The sequence below is a fragment of the Salmo salar genome, chromosome ssa09 (assembly GCF_905237065.1).
Source record: "Salmo salar chromosome ssa09, Ssal_v3.1, whole genome shotgun sequence".
In the NCBI taxonomy this organism is placed as follows: Eukaryota; Metazoa; Chordata; class Actinopteri; order Salmoniformes; family Salmonidae; genus Salmo; species Salmo salar.
The window spans coordinates 26,194,494-26,214,182 of record NC_059450.1 but is presented as its reverse complement, the minus strand read 5'-3'; the positions used below and the strand labels follow the sequence as shown (position 1 = coordinate 26,214,182).

Sequence of the window (19,689 nt, the reverse complement as noted above, 5' to 3'; positions counted from 1 at the left end):
TCTTCCGAGGACAGGAAGATCTCTGTTGGCCAACACGGCCAGCATCTACGACCAACCTACCGAAGCGCAGCTCAGAGTAAATATTTATTGCATTTTCCTTTTCCAAATGGCCGGTAATTTAGAATGCATAAGATTCTGTATTTACGATAGCGGAGCTGTGTCTTTCGTTCCTCAGTCTTCCCGCTCTTTCATTCAAGCCCAACCCCCTTTCTTTGTGTAACACGCCGCCATGCCGGTTTAGCCCACTAGGGCACATTCTCCTATCATTTCCTTGTAACCATATCTGTTTGTTTTGCATTTCTGTGAATTACTTAGATTAGTAAATACATTATTTAAGACAATTGATGTATGGATGACTCATAGTGAAGACTGGGTTCGTGCAGATAACCAACAATTTACGACGTTTGGGATGAGACTGACCAAGGTAAAGAATACGTCATTAAATCAGAAGACTAATCGATCAGATATTATAATATCTGAAAGTTATATTAGGAAAATTATAACTTTGTAATCTGAATATTTTCCTTGGTGCCCGACCTTCTAGTTAATTACAGTTACATGATTAATCAGTTTAATCGTGTAATAATAATTACAGAGAGTTATTTGATAAACATGTCTTCCGTTTTAATGATGCCAAAGACACGACACTATCATGGTCCAAACACACCAAGAAAGTCGTGAAAAAGGCACGACAACGCCTTTTCCCCCTCAGGAGACTGAAAAGATTTGGCATTGGTCCCCAGATCCTCAAAAAGTTTTACAGGTGCACCATCGAGAGCATCCTGACCGGTTGCCTCACCGCCTGGTATGGCAACTGCTCGGCATCTGACCGTAAGGAACTACAGAGGGTAGTGCGTACAGCCCAGTACATCACTGGGGCCAAGCTTCCTGCCATCCAGGACCTATATACTAGGCAGTGTCAGAGGAAGGACCCAAAAATTGCCAAAGACTCCAGTCACCCAAGTCATAGGTTGTTCTCACTGCTGCCGCACAGCAAGTGGTACCGGAGCACCAAGTCTAGATCCGAAAGACTCCAACTTCTTCGGGATCGGTGTCCCTTCCACGGGACGGTTGAGCTAACGTGGGTTAATGCGATTAGCATGAGGTTGTAAGTAACAAGAACATTTCCCAGGACATAGACATATCTGATATTGGCAGAAAGCTTAAATTCTTGTTAATCTAACTGCACTCTCCAATTTACAGTAGCTATTACAGTGAATGAATACCATGCTGTTGTTTGAGGAGAGTGCACAATTTTGAACATGAAAAGATATTAATAAACAAATCAGGCACATTTGGGCAGTCTTGATACAAAAGATTGAACCGAAATGCAATGGTTCATTGGATCAGTCTAAAACTTTGCACATACACTGCTGCCATCTAGTGGCCAAAATCGAATAATACATTATGGCCTTTCTCTTACATTTCAAAGATGGTACAAAAAAATTACAAAAGAACGGTTGTTTTTTTCTTTGTATTATCTTTTACCAGATCTTTTGTGTTATATTCTCCTACATTCTTTTCGCATTTCCACAAACTTCAAAGTGTTTCCTTTGAAATGGTACCAAGAATATGCATATCCTTGCTTCAGGGCCTGAGCTACAGGCAGTTAAATTTGGGTATATCATTTTAGGCGAAAATTTAAAAAAGGGGCGGATCCTTAAGAGGTTTAACAGCTTCTACCCCCAAGCCATATGACTGCTTAACAATTAATCAAATGGCCACCCGGACTATTTGCATTGACCCAACCCCCTTTGTTTTTACACTGCTGCTACTCGCTGTTTACTATCTATGCATAGTCACTTTACCCCTACCTACATGTACAAACTACCTCGACTACCCCCATGCATTGACTCAGTACCGGTACCCACAATAGCCTCATTATTGTTATTTTTTCAAACTTTCGTTTATTTAGTAAATATTTTTCTTAACACTGTATTGTTGGTTAAGTAACCATCTGTCTTATGTAACCATACCAAACATAACATATCATACTAATTTATGTGTCCAGGATGTACATTTACTATGTTATGTCTAGTCTATGAGACCAGGCTGCTTGTAAGTGAACGTGTGAGTGACCATTACAGTACAGTATGGTACAGTACTGTAGAGTTGAATTATTTCGCTGGTTCGAATCCCCGAGCCGACTAGATTAAAAATCTGTTGTTGTGCCCTTGAGCAAGGAAGTTAACCCTAATTGTTCGTCTGCTAAATGACTAGAATGTAAAATGATTATCAGGAGGATTGTATTACCATGCTTTAGTGTGTTCGTTTGCGCTATCATTATTCTTAAATTGATATAACATCCAAAAACAAAACCTACAGACTTTACAGAAATCAATGGGAACACCATCTGTTGTTTTGTGGCGTCCACGTTTCCACACGGACCTAAAAGTACAGACCAACGCGTTCTGTTGTTTGTAGCAACGTGGGGCATGAATATTTACTAATGCTCAGAATGTACAAATATTATACATTGGTGTTATGAGTGGAAAGTGTCTTTGACAGCCTCGACAATGCAGATATCCAGCGTGAATGATGTGAAGATTTATAACCTAAGTCACGGAAAGTCTTCCAGAGGTAAGACACGGTTGCATGAATAGCTAATGTTAGCTGGCTAGTTTAGCAAGTTAACTTACAATAAAAAAAGCAAGCCAGTTAGCTACTGCTAATATTATTTGATAACCAATTAAATTGCGTCGTTAAGTCCTTTTTTCATGAGTTATTGCGCTCTTGAAGCAAAGGCATGCTAAGCAACTAGCCAGTCAGGCAGCAGGTTAACGCTGCAGCCATGTCATCAAGCATGGATATTTATATATTGCTGTAAAATTGTGTTTGAGGTCACAAAGTATGCAGTAGCTTCTAATAACAACCACAGTATGTGATAGCACACGTCTCCATATTTGTTTCCCAGTGGCTCTCAGATCGGAAGAAACGGGCATTGCAAAATAAAGATATTAACTAATGGCTTACAGGTGTTTGTATGCTGGCAAAGTGGCCCGACTATTATTTCATGCCTCACCTCCCTAACGGCTTTTTCTCAGACATCCAACGCAGGATCGAGCTCATCCAGGACTTTGAAATGCCCACAGTGTGCACCTCTATCAAAGTGTCAAGGGATGGGCAGTTCATTCTAGCAGCAGGTGAGCATTTGGCTTGCTGTCACGTTCAGATTAAATTTCGCATATATCACTAGAGTAGACAGTATTATAAGTAATTACTGTTATGTATGGTTTTGTCAACTTCTTTTAACATCCTTTCAGGCACATACAAACCCAGAATCCGATGCTATGACACGTATCAGTTGTCCTTGAAGTTTGAGCGCTGTTTGGATTCAGACTGTAAGTGATAGACACCCTAGTTGCATTTTTTAAAACTGTTTTGCTTCTATGGAGGGCTTGCCGTCGGTCAGCGCACTCAAGTTTAATGGCTCTCTCACCATGGCTGTGGGAACCAGCACTGGTCAGGTATGAACTTTTACAATGAACGTAATAGCTGGGATATTGCGGAAAACTCTGGAATAGATGTTGAGTTTGACTTATTGCCTAACTGTAGTCCTCCCCATAAGTTTCCCTATTGACAATCGGTCTGCCTGGTACTGTAGGTCCTCCTCTACGACCTGCGCTCCAGTCATCCCCTGCTGGTAAAAGACCATTACTACGGCCTTCCTATCAAGTCTGTCAACTTTCAGCACCACCTAGACCTGGTTCCTTAGACCTGGTTCTGACCACAGACTCCAAGATCATCAAGATCTGGAACAAAGACACAGTAAATATTTATGAATGTTGAAAAAATATGTGATTGTTTTTTTAAACTAGACATTTGGTACCATTTTGACAGATTGGACATTTGAAAACCTAAGTGTTTTTATTGTTTGGATGTTCCAAAAACAGCAAAGCTGTTTTATGCTGGTTTAGAAAATATTGCCAACTCACTTTGAATTAAAGGTGCAATATGCAGAAATCGTTTCCGGCATTTCCTGGTTGCTAAAATTCTAATGGTTGCCTAATTTCAGTTCGTGACAAAACAAGAAATGTAGTGTAGAGAATCATTGTACAGTCTAAACCGCTGTGAAATATATTTTCCTAACCAAAAATATTTTATTTTCCGATGTTTGAAACTGGTGTACAAAACTGAAAATAAAAGACACAAAAATAAACTTAAAAAATGGCGCACATAGAACAGATCTACCGCTTCTTAGACGGATCTATAACTCGCATTTCTGTGTGAACTTGGTGAGGTTGCCCAAAAAGTGTTATATTCTAGCTTTAAGTATTTACAATAAATATTAGGGGAAATAGCTTTGCATTTTTAATAGTAAAAATGTGTTTGTCATTGGACACTTAGTTGATGAAGGACAGACCACTAATTAACTATCACAGTGTTAGAATTGATATTCTAACCATACCTCTGGTCTGTTTCACCCTAGGGGAAGGTGTTCTCCTCCATTGAGCCCCAGACTAACATCAACGATGTGTGCATCTACCCTGATTCTGGTGAGATCACCAGATACATTCTATTAGCAATAAGCCAGGTACACTAAACATTGCTTCTGTACCAAGTTTATCTCTGAGGGTTGGCCAACAGACACTCTTGTTATTTTCTTGGGTAGTCATTTACCAGTATGCTCAACTACCACTAGATGGTGCCCATTGACCTGATCAACAAGTCCTTAACACTCCTGCAGGGTCGGCAACAGAAACGGCCCACAAGTGATTTCGTTTTATGTTACAAAAAACTGTAAAATCACCATGAATTCAGAAAAATTTGGAAGTGTCCCCCCCCCAAAAAAAATACATGTGATTGTATCTCAATGTGATCAAGTTTTGAAATGATTGTATTTGAAAATAACAATCCCTTTTGGGCTTAGTTATGGTCAATTTGCAGTGTACTAATTATTTTACGTACCCCCAACCATTCCCTCCAACAAAAATCGTCCTACGGCTGAATTTAGTTGCTTACCCCTGTGCTACTGTAATGAGGGCTTGGATTGTGCTTTTTAAATAAGACTGCAACACTGTCCACTGACAGCTTCTCTACCAGCAATTATGTCTAATTACATCAATCTTTACTGAGCACTTGAGTTGAACTTGAATGAGCGTCTTAAACAGTTTGGTTTGTCAGTTTATGGTAGTAGGTGCCAGGCGCACCGGTTTGAGTGTGTCAAGAACTGCAACGCTGCTGAGTTTTTCACGCTCAACAGTTTCCCGTGTATATCAAGAATGGTCCACAACCTAAAGGACATCCAGCCGACTTGGCACAATTGTGGGAAGCATTGGAGTCAACATGGGCCATCATCCCTGTGGAACGCTTTCGACATCTTGTAGAGTCAATGCCCCAAAGAATTGAGGCTGTTCTGATGGCAAAAGGGGGGTGCAACTCAATATTAGAAAGCTGTTCCTAATATCTTGTACACTCAGTAATAGTAACCAGTAGCAGGATAAATAGATACTAATGGCAATCAGTAAACAGCAGCATAGTGGTAGTAATCAATAATAGTTTTAGCAGCAGTGTTGGTGTGAGGCGGCGCAGTGATTGTTAGCGATTTTTATGGCCAGGGGATAGAAGCTATTTAGGAGTCTGTTGGTCTAAGCCTTGATTCACCGGTGCCGGACTGGAGCATGGAGAACCGTCCATGTATCGGGTGGCTGGAGTCTTTGGCAACTTTTCAGGCCTTTCTCAGACACCGCCTGGCATGTATGTCCTGGATGGCTGGGAGCTCACCCACAGTGATGCGCTGCGTCATCCTCACCACCCTCTGTAGGGCCTTTGGGTCGAGGGCGGTGCAGTTGCCATACCAGACGGTGATATGACCAATCAGGATGCTCTCGATGCAGCAGCTGTAAAAGTTCCTCAGGATCTGAGGGGCCATGCCAAATCGTTTCAGCCTCCTGAGGGACTGTGCTGGTGTGAGAGGACAATGATAAGTCCTCAGTGATTTGGATACAGAAGATCTTGAAGCTCTTGACTGGCTCCACTGCGGCCCTGTGGATGGGGGTGTGTACCCGCCCTGGTTTCATGAAGTCCACAATAAGCTCCTTGGTCTTGCTGATGTTGAGAGAAGGATGAAATTGATGTGTGCCATGACGAGCCTTTCAAAGCACTTAATGATTACAGATGTGAGTGCTACATAGCGGTAGTCATTGTGGCATGATGTCGTAGAGTTCTTGAGGACAGGAATGATGGAAGTCAGCTTGAAACATGTTGGTATTACAGACTGGGACAATGAGAGGTTGAAAATGTCCTTGAATACACCTGCCAGATGGTCTGTGTATGCCCTGAGTACACACCTTGGAATACCGTCTGGCCCTGCGGCCTTGCAAGTGTTGGCCCGTTTAAAAACATGACTCATGTCAGCCTCAGAGAGCGAGTTCAGTCAGTCCTCTGGGTTGGCGGGGGCCCTCACGCAGGACTCTCTTGATTTTGTTAAAGCATGCTTACATTATTTTTCACATACTAGAGTTAGCAAAGTAATAAACTAAGAATGGAGCTGTACAAAAAGGCCCATTGTCTGCTTTATTCATTCAGGATATAATCACTAATTTCACATTTTTAGCAAATCCCCAGAACCATTTATATGAATGATTTGTGGTCAGGTGAAGATATGAGCAAGCCAGGCTTTTGTCAGTAATGGTAACATACATTTTAAAACCCAGCAAGACTTTTTGGTTATTTTGCTGTTGTCTACTTGTCCCTGTCTAGTCTACTGCCTGCAAACGTACTACTGTCATCCTATGCTTATGTGGGCTTTGCTTTCTGCATGTACATGCAGTTAGGGTTTTTAACTGGAGTCGAACAAAACCAGCAGATGCCTTTGTACAGTTCCACTTTCTTAGTTTATTACTTTGCTAACTTCAGTATCTGAAAATGATCTGTCTATATCGTTAGCTTATCTCACGCTTTTCTTCTCTTTTAACGTCACAGGTATGCTCTTTGCTGCCAATGAAGACCCCAAGATGAATCACTGTTCTACATCACTGTGAGTTCTACAATCCTCACACTCCCTCAGGCTAGTTTTGCATATCTCAGTGTGCCGCAGGTTTGGTTTGAAAGTCAAATCTTCCCATGAGATAGATTTACTCCAGGGTGGTAATTGAAACCAAACAGACCAAGGCAGTATAGAGAAGGCACAAAAGGACGATCTCTGTTTGAGGGCTTTAGTGTTTGAGACATTCATTTGTTTAGTTTGGTTTGGCTGGTTTTCTATGGTCCGCAAAAAAAACTACACCAAGGGCACTATTCGTAGAAAGCTGCCCACCTGGTTTCACCTAGAAAGTGCCCTTGTCGGGTTGTGAATGTTCTTCAGCAACAGGTCGTCTTGTGCCTACCCCTATACCAGCTTTTCAGTTATTCTAGGAAAAGCGTGTGTGTACTGTAAAGTAGTCTCTGTTTAGGAAGATGTGTGTGTACTGTAAAGTAGTCTCTGTTTAGTAAGATTGTGTGTACTGTAAAGTAGTCTGCTTTGAAAGATGTCGACACTGACACATGATTCGTTTCTAAGTACTGTCCCATCCATCAACCACTGATTAGATCACTGTGGTGTTGAGCTACAGAACAACAAGGTCTTAACTAGCGTGTGTTTGGGCCTAAAGAGGGCTAATACTGAACTTAGGAAATATTGTGTTTATCTGTTAACAGCAAAAGTGTTATATTATTTGCTATTGGAGTTTTAGAATACTTCAGCGACTGATATTAAACATTCACATAGCAGTGCTCAAACTGCCCTGAATAAATAGCTACATTTTTCACTCGGGTATGCACTCGGGTAACCTCAAATATCACACACAGTTCTGTGCTGTGAACATCAATGGTAACCAACACAAAGTTGTCAACTTGTTCGGTTTATGATTCCAGTTCCTGAGAGTTCATTTCTCCCTAGGTTTTTAACTCGAGTGGTGTGCAAAGGCCTTCAACGCATGCCTCCCTAGCTGCCTATAGAACAGTATTGAAACGTTTGGAAGTTAACATTAACCATTGGCTCGTCAATGATTACACTGAGGGAAAGGGGGGATGAAATGTGTCTTCTGCATTTAACCCAACCCCTCTGAATCAGAGAGGTGCGGGGTGGCTGCCATAATCGGCATCCACATCTTCAGCGCCCGGGGAACAGTGTGTTAACTGCCTTGCTCAGGGGCAGAACGACAGATTTTTACCTTGTCAGCTCAGGGATTCAATCCAGCAAAGTGGACATTCCGTAGACTTTGAGCTCTGATTTTATAGACAAACAGAAGTCAGTTTGGATTGAACCCAGTAGCATTCAACTATCTTAAAGGGGTGATTCCAATCTGGTAACGCAGGCAATCCTTGTCGATTCATCCTCAGAGCCCTTAGAGGATTGGATAAGTACAAGAAACTACACATTACATTTTACATTTTAGTCATTTAGCAGACGCTCTTATCCAGAGCGACTTACAGTAGTGAATGCATACATTTCATACAATTTCATAAAAACATTATTATTATTATATTTTTTTTTTTTTTGCTGGCCCCCCGTGGGAATCGAACCCACAACCCTGGCGTTGCAAACACCATGCTCTACCAACTGAGCTACAGGGAAGACAAACACCTAGCCATAGGAACATTGCCAACACCTACCTCCCTTACCAGCCCTCAAGAGCAGTAGAAATGTATTGAATTAGAATTCTCCAAATGTTCCATGAATCTTCCTTGTTCTTCATTCCTTGTCCCTCCTTCACTTCATCCCTTGTTCTTGTCTCTCCTTCCTCCCCTACATGTTGTCCCTGTGTAGGCACTGGGACCTGCTCCTCGCTGGTGCTCTTTCCTGGACAACCTGACAGAGGAGCTGGAGGAGAGCCCTGAGAGTACCATCTACGATGATTACAAGTTTGTCACCCGCAAGGACCTGGAGAACGTGGGTGAGAGGGGGGTGGAGGTAGAGATATTGGCATATTACCTATCAGCTATTATCTATTTGTTCCTCTCAAATCTACAGAAATACAAGTGCCTATTACATAGAGGTTTGGGGCCTTGAATTGGAATGGAGCATTCAAGTTATTTTTGGCCTAAAGTTCCTAAGGAACCTTCCAGGGCTGTGTACACTACACTTTTCATTCAGTGGAGGCCATTTTGTATTTAGGCAGGTTGGGGCAGCACTGCTAGGCCAGTGGTATACTCATTTTTGCAACTAAACAAAAGTTTATTTTGTTAAAATTAAGGTAGGGTCCCCCCCACCGTTCCGTTTGCTTCCGTTTAAGAAACGTTTTGCAACAGAATCGGCATAATGAATACACTCCAGGCTTACTCGTCCCGCCTAAAAGGGAAACACTGGCGGAATGGAGAGAGAAATTAAGAGATGGGAGGAGGGATGGGGAAAGATGAAGAGGCGGGGAACAGAGGGGGTTGAAAGAACAGAGGAATGCTTGGGTCAGCACTAAAGAGATCAAATGACACGGAGGAGAAAGGCGGTTATTGGGGAGGGAGGGAAGGAGAGTTGTGAAACGTTTCACTGCAGCTGTGAAACGTGTCCTTGTTATGTAACAGACCAGCAGCGGGGCGGCTAGAGTAAGATTTCTGGGGAAAGAGGGTTTCTATCTGGTTACCACACACACAAACACACACAGTCCTAGTGTGCCACAACTACCACACATTCCTGAACTAAAGTGATCTTACAGGGACCAAAAAGCCTCTTGGCAGTCACTAACAAGTTCATTCAGTGCTGAAGGAATGGTGTCTGGAGACTGATATTACACAACTTTATCTAAACTCTCTCAGAAGGTTTCTTACCAAATAGCTATGTTAGCAGAAAGGCCTATTTTGACAGAAAAATTCAACAAGCTATCACTACGGTCCTGTTGAAAGACATGAGCTTGGACAAAACAGTTATAATGAAAATCTGTTATATAAAGTAAAAGCTTAAGATTTTAATGGCCACTTATAGGCCTACCCTCTGTTCCCTATGGTCCTGAATGTGTCAGTTTAAATGGGAGCAACCAGCCTTGATGTCACACAGCCTCAGGGCAAAAAAACCAGAAACAGTTGTCTACAGTCATGTCATTTCCTTCCAGCACATTCAAACAGGCTGCTTCACAAAGTTCATTACTAAGCCTTACTGTCCTTTGCATGTCAGCCAATTTGAAAGAGTATAAATATTTTAATGAATTTCACTTAAAATGTAGCCTGTCCCAGGGAGGTGGAATACAGAGCTATATATAAAATGAATAAATCATCAATAATTTTACAAATGTATAATGTAGCTGTTCAGGAAATATGTTTAATGTACATACAATCTATAATGTTACCTGCCCTGTGTTCAACTATAGGTCTGTCTCACCTGGTGGGATCTTCTCTACTGCGGGCCTACATGCACGGTTTCTTCATGGACATCCGACTGTACCATAAGGTAGGGTGTGTGTGTGTGTGTTTGTCTTCCTATTTGTGTGTATAACTGCATATTATTAGTTGATTGACGATGTTAGAGTTGTGTGTCTAAATACGTTTTGTGTGACTTGTCCAGGTGAAGACCATGGCCAATCCATTTGCCTACGATGAGTACCGCAAGGACAAGATTCGCCAAAAGATAGAGGAGTCCAGGGCGCACAGAGTACAAATCAAGGTGGGATATCATACTCTGTGACTGTTAAAAATATAATACATTCAGACAAACAAGGATGTAAAAAGGGCTTTATAAAATAGCCACTGCTAATGTAAAAAGGGCTTTATAAAATAGCCCCTGCTAATGTAAAAAGGGCTTTATAAAATAGCCCCTGCTAATGTAAAAAGGACTTTCTAAAATGCATGACATCACCAAAAGTATGTGGACACCCCTTCAAATTAGTGGATTTGTCTATTTCAGCCACACCCGTTGCTGATAGTTGTGTAAAATTGAGCTCACAGCAATGCAATCTCCATAGACAAACATTGGCAATAGAATGGCCTGTACTGAAGAGCTCAGTGACTTTCAACGTAGCACCGTCATAGGTTGCCCCTTTTCCAACAAGTCAGTTCGTCAAATTTCTGCCCTGCTAGAGCTGCCCCGGTCAACTGTAAGTGCTGTTATTGTGAAGTGGAAACGTCTAGGAACAACAACGGCTCAGCCGTTAAGTGGTAGGCCACACAAGCTCACAGAATGAGACCGCCAAGTGCTGAAGCGCGTAGCGTGTAAAAATCGTCTGTCCTCGGTTGCAACACTCATTACCGAGTTCCAAACTGCCTCTGGAAGCAATGTCAGCGCAAGAACTGTTCATTGGGAGCTTCATGAAATGGGTTTCCATGACCGAGCAGCTGCACACAAGCCTAAGATCACCAATGCCAAGCGTCGGTTGGAGTGGTGTAAAGCTCGCCGCCATTGGACTATGGAGTAGTGAAAACGCGTTCTTTGGAGTGATGAATCACGCTTTGGGGCAACAATTTGGGGAGGGCCCTTTCCTGTTTCAGCATAACAATTCCCCCGTGCACAAAGCGAGGTCCATACAGAAATGGTTTGTCGAGATCAGTGTGGAAGGCCTTGACTGGTCTGCACAGAGCCCTGACCTCAACCCCATCAAACACCTTTGGGATGAATTGGAACGCCGACTGCGAGCCAGGCCTAATCGCTCAACCTTACTAATGCTCTAGTGGCTGAGTGGAACCATGTACACGCAGGAATGTTCCAACATCTAGTGGAAAGCCTTTCCAGAAGAGTGGAGGCTGTTACAGTGCATTCGGAAAGTATTCATACGCTACAAGCTTGGCACACCTATATTTGGGGCCTTTCTCCCATTCTCCTCTGCAGATCCTCTCAAGCGCTGTCAGGTTTGATGGCGAGCGTCACTGAACAGCTATTTTTAGGTCTCTCCAAAGATGTTCGATCGGGTTCAAGTCCGGGCTCTGGCTGGGACACTCAAGGACATTCAGAGACTTGTCCTGAAGCCACTCCTGAGTTTTCTTGGCTGTGTGCTTAGGGTCGTTGTCCTGTTGGAAGGTGAACCTTCACCCCAGTCTTCGCCCCAGAGGTCCTGAGCACTCTGGAGCAGGTTTTCATCAAGGATCCCTCTGTACCTTACTCCGTTCATCTTTCCCTCTATCCTGACTAGTCTCCCAGTTCCTGCCGCTGAAAAAATCCCCACAGCATGATATTGCCACCACCGTGCTTCACGTAGGGACGGTGCCAGGTTTCCACTCGATGTGACGCTTGGCATTCAGGCCAAAGAGTTCAATCTTGGTTTCATCAGACCAGAGAATCTTGTTTCTCATGGTCTGAGACTCCAAGCAGGCTGTCATGTGCCTTTTACTGAGGAGTGGCTTCCGTCTGGCCACTCTACCGTAAAGGCCTGATTGGTGGAGTGCTGCAGAGATGAATGTCCTTCTGGAAGGTTCTCTCATCTCCACAGAGGAAATCTAGATCTGTCAGTGACCATCGTGTTCATTATGGAGTGTTGTGTGTAGATTGAAGAGGGGGGAAAAAACTATTGAATCCATTTTAGAATAAAGCTGTAACGTAACAAAATGTGGAAAATGTCAATGTGTCTGAATACTTTCTGAATGCTCTGTATAGCAGCAAAGGGGGGACCAATTCCATAATAATGGCCATGATTTTGGAATGAGATGTTTACATACTAATTTTCATGTAGTGTACATTTTATTGATTAATTGAAGGACATGGTGATACAGACAATGTTATCTAAGAAGTGTATATAGCTAATATGTTGTGTTTTGTGTTGCTGAGACAGAAGCTGCTCAAGGTGAACAAAGAGCTGGCTCTCAAACTGATGGAGGAGGGAGACAATGAGGAGGAACTGTCTGCCAGGAAGAAGGGCAAGGTAGGAGAAAATACACCTGCACACACACTCGGGTTTCACATGCTACTGGTTTAGGGCTGACCCCATTTAGTCGACTGGTCGATTGTTTGATTGATAGGCTGTTGGTCGACTAATATTTTTCTTTGTCGAGCAGTTCCAAATATATGTATATATTTTTTTATGGCACACGAGATGCCTGTCTGATTCACTCCTGTCTCGGTGGACTAATTCATTGTGGAGGCTACGGGGATGGCACACCCAGTAGTATTACCATTTACTGTTAATTCCCATAATTTCTCATTTACAATGTTTGCTAGGTTATGGTAATTTCTGTTATTTCATTCAATATATTTATTATCTATTACAGTCTTTTACTGTTCTTATTGTCGGAGTGGACATGTTGTTTGCGGACTGCACAACCTAAGCTACACTTGTGAGGACAAGTTTTGGTTTATTTCATTCAATTTAGGAGTTGTCAATTTATTCATTGTCTTTATTTTATTTTTCTCCTGTCAATGTTGAGTAAGGACGCGCACCTGATTATACATAGAAGTAGGCCTAGGCTACCTGGCCTGCATGCAAATGTAGGCATTTAAATATGCCCATTTGGGGATCTGATAGTATTTCTGATTGTCTTAACTCACCAGCACTGTGGTGCTTCTCAAAAGTAATATTTTCTACACTTCAAACAGCAAGTTAACTAAGTCCATTGAGAATGACAATAGTTCCTCAACATAGCCTATTTAAAAAAAAATAATAAAAAATCTTTCCAGCTCTCTTTCAATAACCACTCGGTGTGAAAGGGGGAAAAAATGCCATGCTCTGATCCGGTGGAAATAAGCCTACCTGATTACTTCTTATCCCTTGTGGAATAGGCTACAGCTGTGTCTGTCTGGAGCTCACTGGTGCTGGAAACTGAGTGCCCAAAATATTTTATACAATGTTGCAAGTTTGCTAGCAAGAGCTTCAGGCTGAACCAAGTTGATAGTTGATACAATGTTTCAAGTTTCTTGCAGACAGGCCATGCATAGCCAATGTGATTTATAGGATATTTATTTTTATCTGGATATTTTCTACCTGCAAGCTGCAATGTTACATTTTTGGGGCTTTATGTAGGATATTTTTACATAGTTGGCAATAGCAAAATTAACTGACATGTTGGTGAGGGTCTCACTTTTCCACGGAGGGGTCATATTAGTGTGTAGCCCAAACTGTTCGGACGCTACAGACAGAAGTTGTCAGATCGGCTGAACCGATTTCAGACGAGAGCAAAACGGCGAACACAGCCGTGTTGGAGAGAGTATCGTCTTACCATAGAAGGGTCATAATAGTTTCTAGGCCAAACCGTTCGGACGCTACAGACACATTTTGGGATGTCACATAGTCCACCAAACACCGCTCTAGATCTGTCACCTGTTACACAGGCAGATATTGCTAGCTTAAACTGACAGATTTTTATGGGGATTTTTTTTATTATGCGCAGACATCGACTCTAGAGGGTTTAAAACACATTGGGTGTGTCTATATAGGGAAAAATAGTACCAAAAAAATGTAGACCAATTGATTTGTCGAAAGAACAGACGACTCTTGGTCGACCAAGATTTTTTATTTTCTTTCAGGGACTGCCCTATACTGGTCTTTTCAGAGCTGTAGGCTGGGTTTATATATTTTGGGTTCTAAGGTAATGTAGAGGGAACTGGCATGTACATGTAACTGCCAAAATAAAGGAAACGCCAACATAAATTGTCTTAATAGGGCGCACCAGAACAGCCTCAATGTATCTTGGCATAGATTCTTCAGGTGTCTGGAACTCTATTGGAGGGATGTGACACCATTCTTTCACAAGAAAATCCATGATTTGGTGTTTTGTTGATGGTGCTGGAAAACTCAGTCTCAAGCGCCTCTTTAGAATCTCCCGTAAGTGTTCAATTGGGTTGAGATCTGGTGACTGAGATGGCCGTGGCGTAAGGTTTACATCGTTTTCATGCTCCTCAAACTATTCAGTGACCACTCATGCTCTGTGCCTGGGACCATTGTCATCTTATGGGGGCATAGCCATGGTATCCAAAATAATGGCCTGCTCAGCATTTTTATACATGACTCTAAACATGATGGGTTGTTAATTGCTTAATATTCTCAGGAACCACACCTGTGTGAAAGCACCTGCTTTCAATATACTTTGTATCCCATATTTACTCAAGTGTTTCCATTATTTTGTCAGTTACATATCTCAAATATGCTCATCTAGCGAATGTCAGCTGCCTAAGCTGTTAATCAAATCCTCTCTCACACTCTCTCTGCCAGGCTCTACCCAGCATCCTTAGCGACAAGCGTTTCCAGGTGATGTTTGAGAACCCAGACTACCAAGTGGAGGAGCAGAGTGAGGAGTTCCGCCTGCTCAACCCCATCGTGTCCAAAGTGGGGCAAAAGAGGAGGAAGAAGCTGCGGCTGCTAGCCAAGCAAGCCACAGACTCTGAAAAGGTAACAAGATGAGCTAGCTTACTACCCTACTGAAATTTGATAGATACGCTTTTAAATCATAGCCTACACCGAATATGGATTATGGACTGAGGCAGACCAGGAAGAGGAGGAGCCAGAAGGGCGTGGCAGCTCAGACGAGAGTTCTGATGACGATAAGAGCTGGGTGGACGAGGTCAGGGAGCAGCGGCACCTCATATATGAGGAGGGACGGGACCGCATGCGACAGGAGAGGAAGCAGCAGGACCGCAACACAACCCTGCTTGACCAGGACTCCACCCAGAACCAGGCTCAGGGCATGAAACAGAGTCGGAAGCCCCGATTCTTCCAGATTAAGGCTGATGAGGAGTTCCACAGCTTCGGGGACGTGGCCAGCAAGCAGAAGTTGCAGAAGTGAGTCGAGTTTCATTTTTCTTTTATCCAGTGAGCTTTTGTTCCTAGAGACTAGAGCGTCACCAATCTATGAACCATAACATTTTGAATAGATGCCACGGAACGTCACAGCACACAATCCATAGCAAGCATGGAGTTGTACTACAGTGGTTGCATCAAATGCCAAGCATTTTCACATTGTTACTGTCAAGCAGCACAAATAATCAACCCTCACATGGACATGGTATATAGAGTAGTCAGGTATTTTTTTTGCCATTACAATGATGAGCAGGGAAACACGTGACTGTCTTAAGGTGTCTGACTGTGCTGTGTTCTCTGCAGCAGACAGAAACGTATGGCCTGCCTTGATCACAGCCTGAGAGAGGCTGTCACATCCATCACTGTATTGACAGGTGGACACATGCAGCAGGAAAAATGAGGACACTCGTCAAATATTTGAAGGGAAGGGTGTCCCAAGGGTTACCTCCCATTATGTAAAACACCCTCTACTTGGTTCTCGTGCTTCAAACTCATTAAAAAGCAAATATTTTAGAGTGAAATTAGACTAAATGGTAAATAGTAGAACAGTAGTTGTAGTGCACCCCACTCTCAACACTTACAATTTGCAAAGATTTCAGGGCAATTACAAAAACAAGTTATTGTTGGTGTAAATGTCTTTTATTTATTTTTACTTTATTCACTCTACCCCTCTTTGACCTTTTGATCTTCTAATGAACAAAATTATGAATGCATTATCCAACAATTTCAATGATTTTACTGAGTTAGTTCATATAAGGAAATCAGTCAATTGAAAGAAATTCATTAGGCCCTACATCTATGGATTTCACATGACTGGGCAGGGGCGCAGCCATGGGTTGGCCTGGGAGAGCATAGGGACACCCACTGGGGAGCCAGGGACACCTACTGGGGAGCCAGGGACACCCACAATTCAGACAATGGTCTGTGTAGCCATGGGCTGCACTGACCAATAACATAATTCAACTCAAAATATGCTATTCAATTCTTTAAAAAATGTATTGTGTTAGTCTTATGTTTCTTAGGACCTGCATTAACTAATTTAATAATGGATTTTGTTGTCTAGCCAGCTCATAATTAGCCTACCAGAACATATCTGACAACGTTTTGAGTATCCAAATACAAGTAGGCAAACTGCTAACTTATGGCCTAAACTCACCAAAGGCAAGCATGCGAGGCATGTGTGTGATTTATTTTAGAATGCATTGTTTTTATTTATAATGACCCGACCGAAGCCGGGCTGGCAGGTTATCCTCTGACGCATTTTGGCTCTTTTGAATTGGAAGAGGTAGCTAAGGGTTGAAGCGTTACCATACATACTAAATTAGACCAATTCCTCCACTTATGGAAACACATCGCTATCAGCAAAGATGATTGGGGATATGGACTATCATGCAAGCATACAGTCACTGCTCTGCCTGATCCGTCCTTTCCACCCACCTTGCTCTGCTTTCTCCGGCCACCCGCTCTACTGTTGTGAGTGTGAAGAAATGAAAGCAGTGGAGGGTCTGAATTTAAACTGACTACAACAACCGGGTCAAAGTTTAATGTCTCTTGCTCCTTCCCGGCAAAAGCAATGGCTATATAAAAGGTGAATGCTTTATAAAATAGGGCTGTTTGAAAGAAACATTGCCCAATTTATTTACAGGCAGAATACCGGGAATCCTATGTGAAAGCAGTATAGGAAATAGGCTTTCTAGGTACTGCAATTCAACACCATTATATTGTGTGTGTGCATGCATGCATCTGTTCATGCTCGTGATAGACCTGCCTATGTGTCCCATGTTGACATATGTGTCTACTGTCTAACGGAGCATCACTGGAGGAGCGTCTGAAGCTGGAGGAACATTCTGGAACAGTAAATGTGGCTGACACTGCTGTCGGCAGCAAACAGCTCACCTTCACCCTCAAGAAGGTAAGTCATGAAAGTGACACCATTGCATAATAAGCCACTGAAAGGGACAATGTGTGATTTGCGTGCAACAAATGCTACCTTCACAGTCCTGTCTTTTCAAATGGAGCAGTCTCTTTTATCCAGAGTCCTTTTCATTTTCTTCTCACTTGTAGTCCATTCAGTCAGAATGATTCATGAGGAACGTGAGTGTGTGGGTGACTGGGTTGGTGAGGTCAACTTTCCATTTGACTACCGACTACTAATCTGGATTTCTGCTGATCCTGGGTTCAGTAACAGTAACAAAGAGAGCTTGTCATTGACATTTTACCTCCATCAGTCTGTTCTCCCAAACATAGATGTTTACACAAAATACGAAAGTACCGGTTAAAGTTGACACTGCAGTGTAGCCACTGTGTATAATCTGTAATGGTGCATGCGGAAGAGGACCAATGTCACAGGAAATGCTGTGTTTTGACCATGATCATTTTTGACTGTTTAGGCTTTGTGTTATAATCCCAGATAAAGGTCGAGCCCCCAAATCAGTCAGCGACTGACTCTTGTCTTGTATTTGTATCCTGTATCAGCACCCTTCGAAACATGCTTCAATTATCAATGAGTTGCATGGATATTGCAGATTTAAAAAAACAATACCATTGGTTTTGCATGGGACACTGATGGTGCAAGGCCAAGCTAGGTTTGGGTAAGGCTCCCGCACTTGCAGAGAGACTGAGTGTCTGCTGGGTAAATCCCCTGGACTACAGCATGAGCTGGAGGAAGCAGTGCCAAGGTCAACGTTGATTACAGGTTTGACAATAGAAAAGCTATTCTTTTTTTGCACAAGGTCGCTTAATCATACTCCAATGAAAAGTATCTCTCTCTCTCTCTTCCTGTCCTTTCTCAATGATCTTCAGTCAGAGCAGCAACAGCGGCAACAGCAGGCGGAGCGTGATCACCACGAGGAGAGGAAGAAGCTGAGGAGGTCCGCAGGACACCTGTCGTGTGAGAGGTAGAGGTGGGAGTAGAGGCAGGGGGCACTACTGCGGCAGAGGCAGAGGTAGTGGAACTACTCTGTTACACTACTGAGATTAAGAATCCCAAAGTCAAATGATTCAAAGTCTGTTTGAATTATGTCTTTCTGTGCAGCTGCTCACAGCCATTTCCCAACTTAATTTGTGGTAGAATGACACTTTGTTACCGTCTGGGAGTCGAGAGGTTGTGATGCAAAAGTGATCTGATCGATTGTGACCTGTCCTGTAACACAGTTATGAAGATATATTGGTGGAGCTGCTATGAAAGGATACAATGTGTATTATCTATTGACTGCAAAATGTTGTGATTGTGTGGTGTATGCGGTTTGTGCATCCACGTATGTACACTTTTGTGTGTGCCTTCAGAAAGTATTCATACCCCTTGACTTATTCCACATTTTGTTATAGCCTGAATTCAATATTTATTAAATTGTATTTTCTTCTCACCCATCTACACACACTACCCCATAATGACAAAGTAAAAACATGTTTTTTGACGTGTGTGTCCGTGAGAAGCTCCTGACATTCACTGTGTTCTTTTTCACTTTATAATCCTAATTTTCCTGTAGGGCAGACTGAACATGTCTGTATTATGCTCCGTGCTTGACACATAAAAGATTTGTACTAAACGTATAGCTTCCTGGTCTGTGTTATGTTCTTATAGTGGCCTTATGATCTCTGGGGATGCAGTTCTATGGAAAAAGATATCCACAAATAAGTCCAACAGTTGGACACAAGGTCTCAGTTGTATGGGGAAAGTTGACATACCATTTATAATAATTAGCACCCGAAAATACATGTCCATCCACTGGCATGTCCAACAACTCTAAAGGGCTTCACAAATATACACTGCTCAAAAAAATAAAGGGAACACTTAAACAACACAATGTAACTCCAAGTCAATCACACTTCTGTGAAATCAAACTGTCCACTTAGGAAGCAACACTGATTGACAATACATTTCACATGCTGTTGTGCAAATGGAATAGACAACAGGTGGAAATTATAGGCAATTAGCAAGACACCCCCAATAAAGGAGTGGTTCTGCAGGTGGGGACCACAGACCACTTCTCAGTTCCTATGCTTCCTGGCTGATGTTTTGGTCACTTTTGAATGCTGGCGGTGCTTTCACTCTAGTGGTAGC

The 19,689-nt window shown here is 42.5% G+C and overlaps 1 pseudogene; it reads left to right on the top strand.

Moving 5' to 3' along the window:
* The first annotated feature begins 3,389 nt into the window (after window positions 1–3,389).
* Window positions 3,390–19,174, top strand: LOC106611135 (nucleolar protein 10-like; annotated as a pseudogene).
* The last annotated feature ends 515 nt before the right edge of the window (window positions 19,175–19,689 follow it).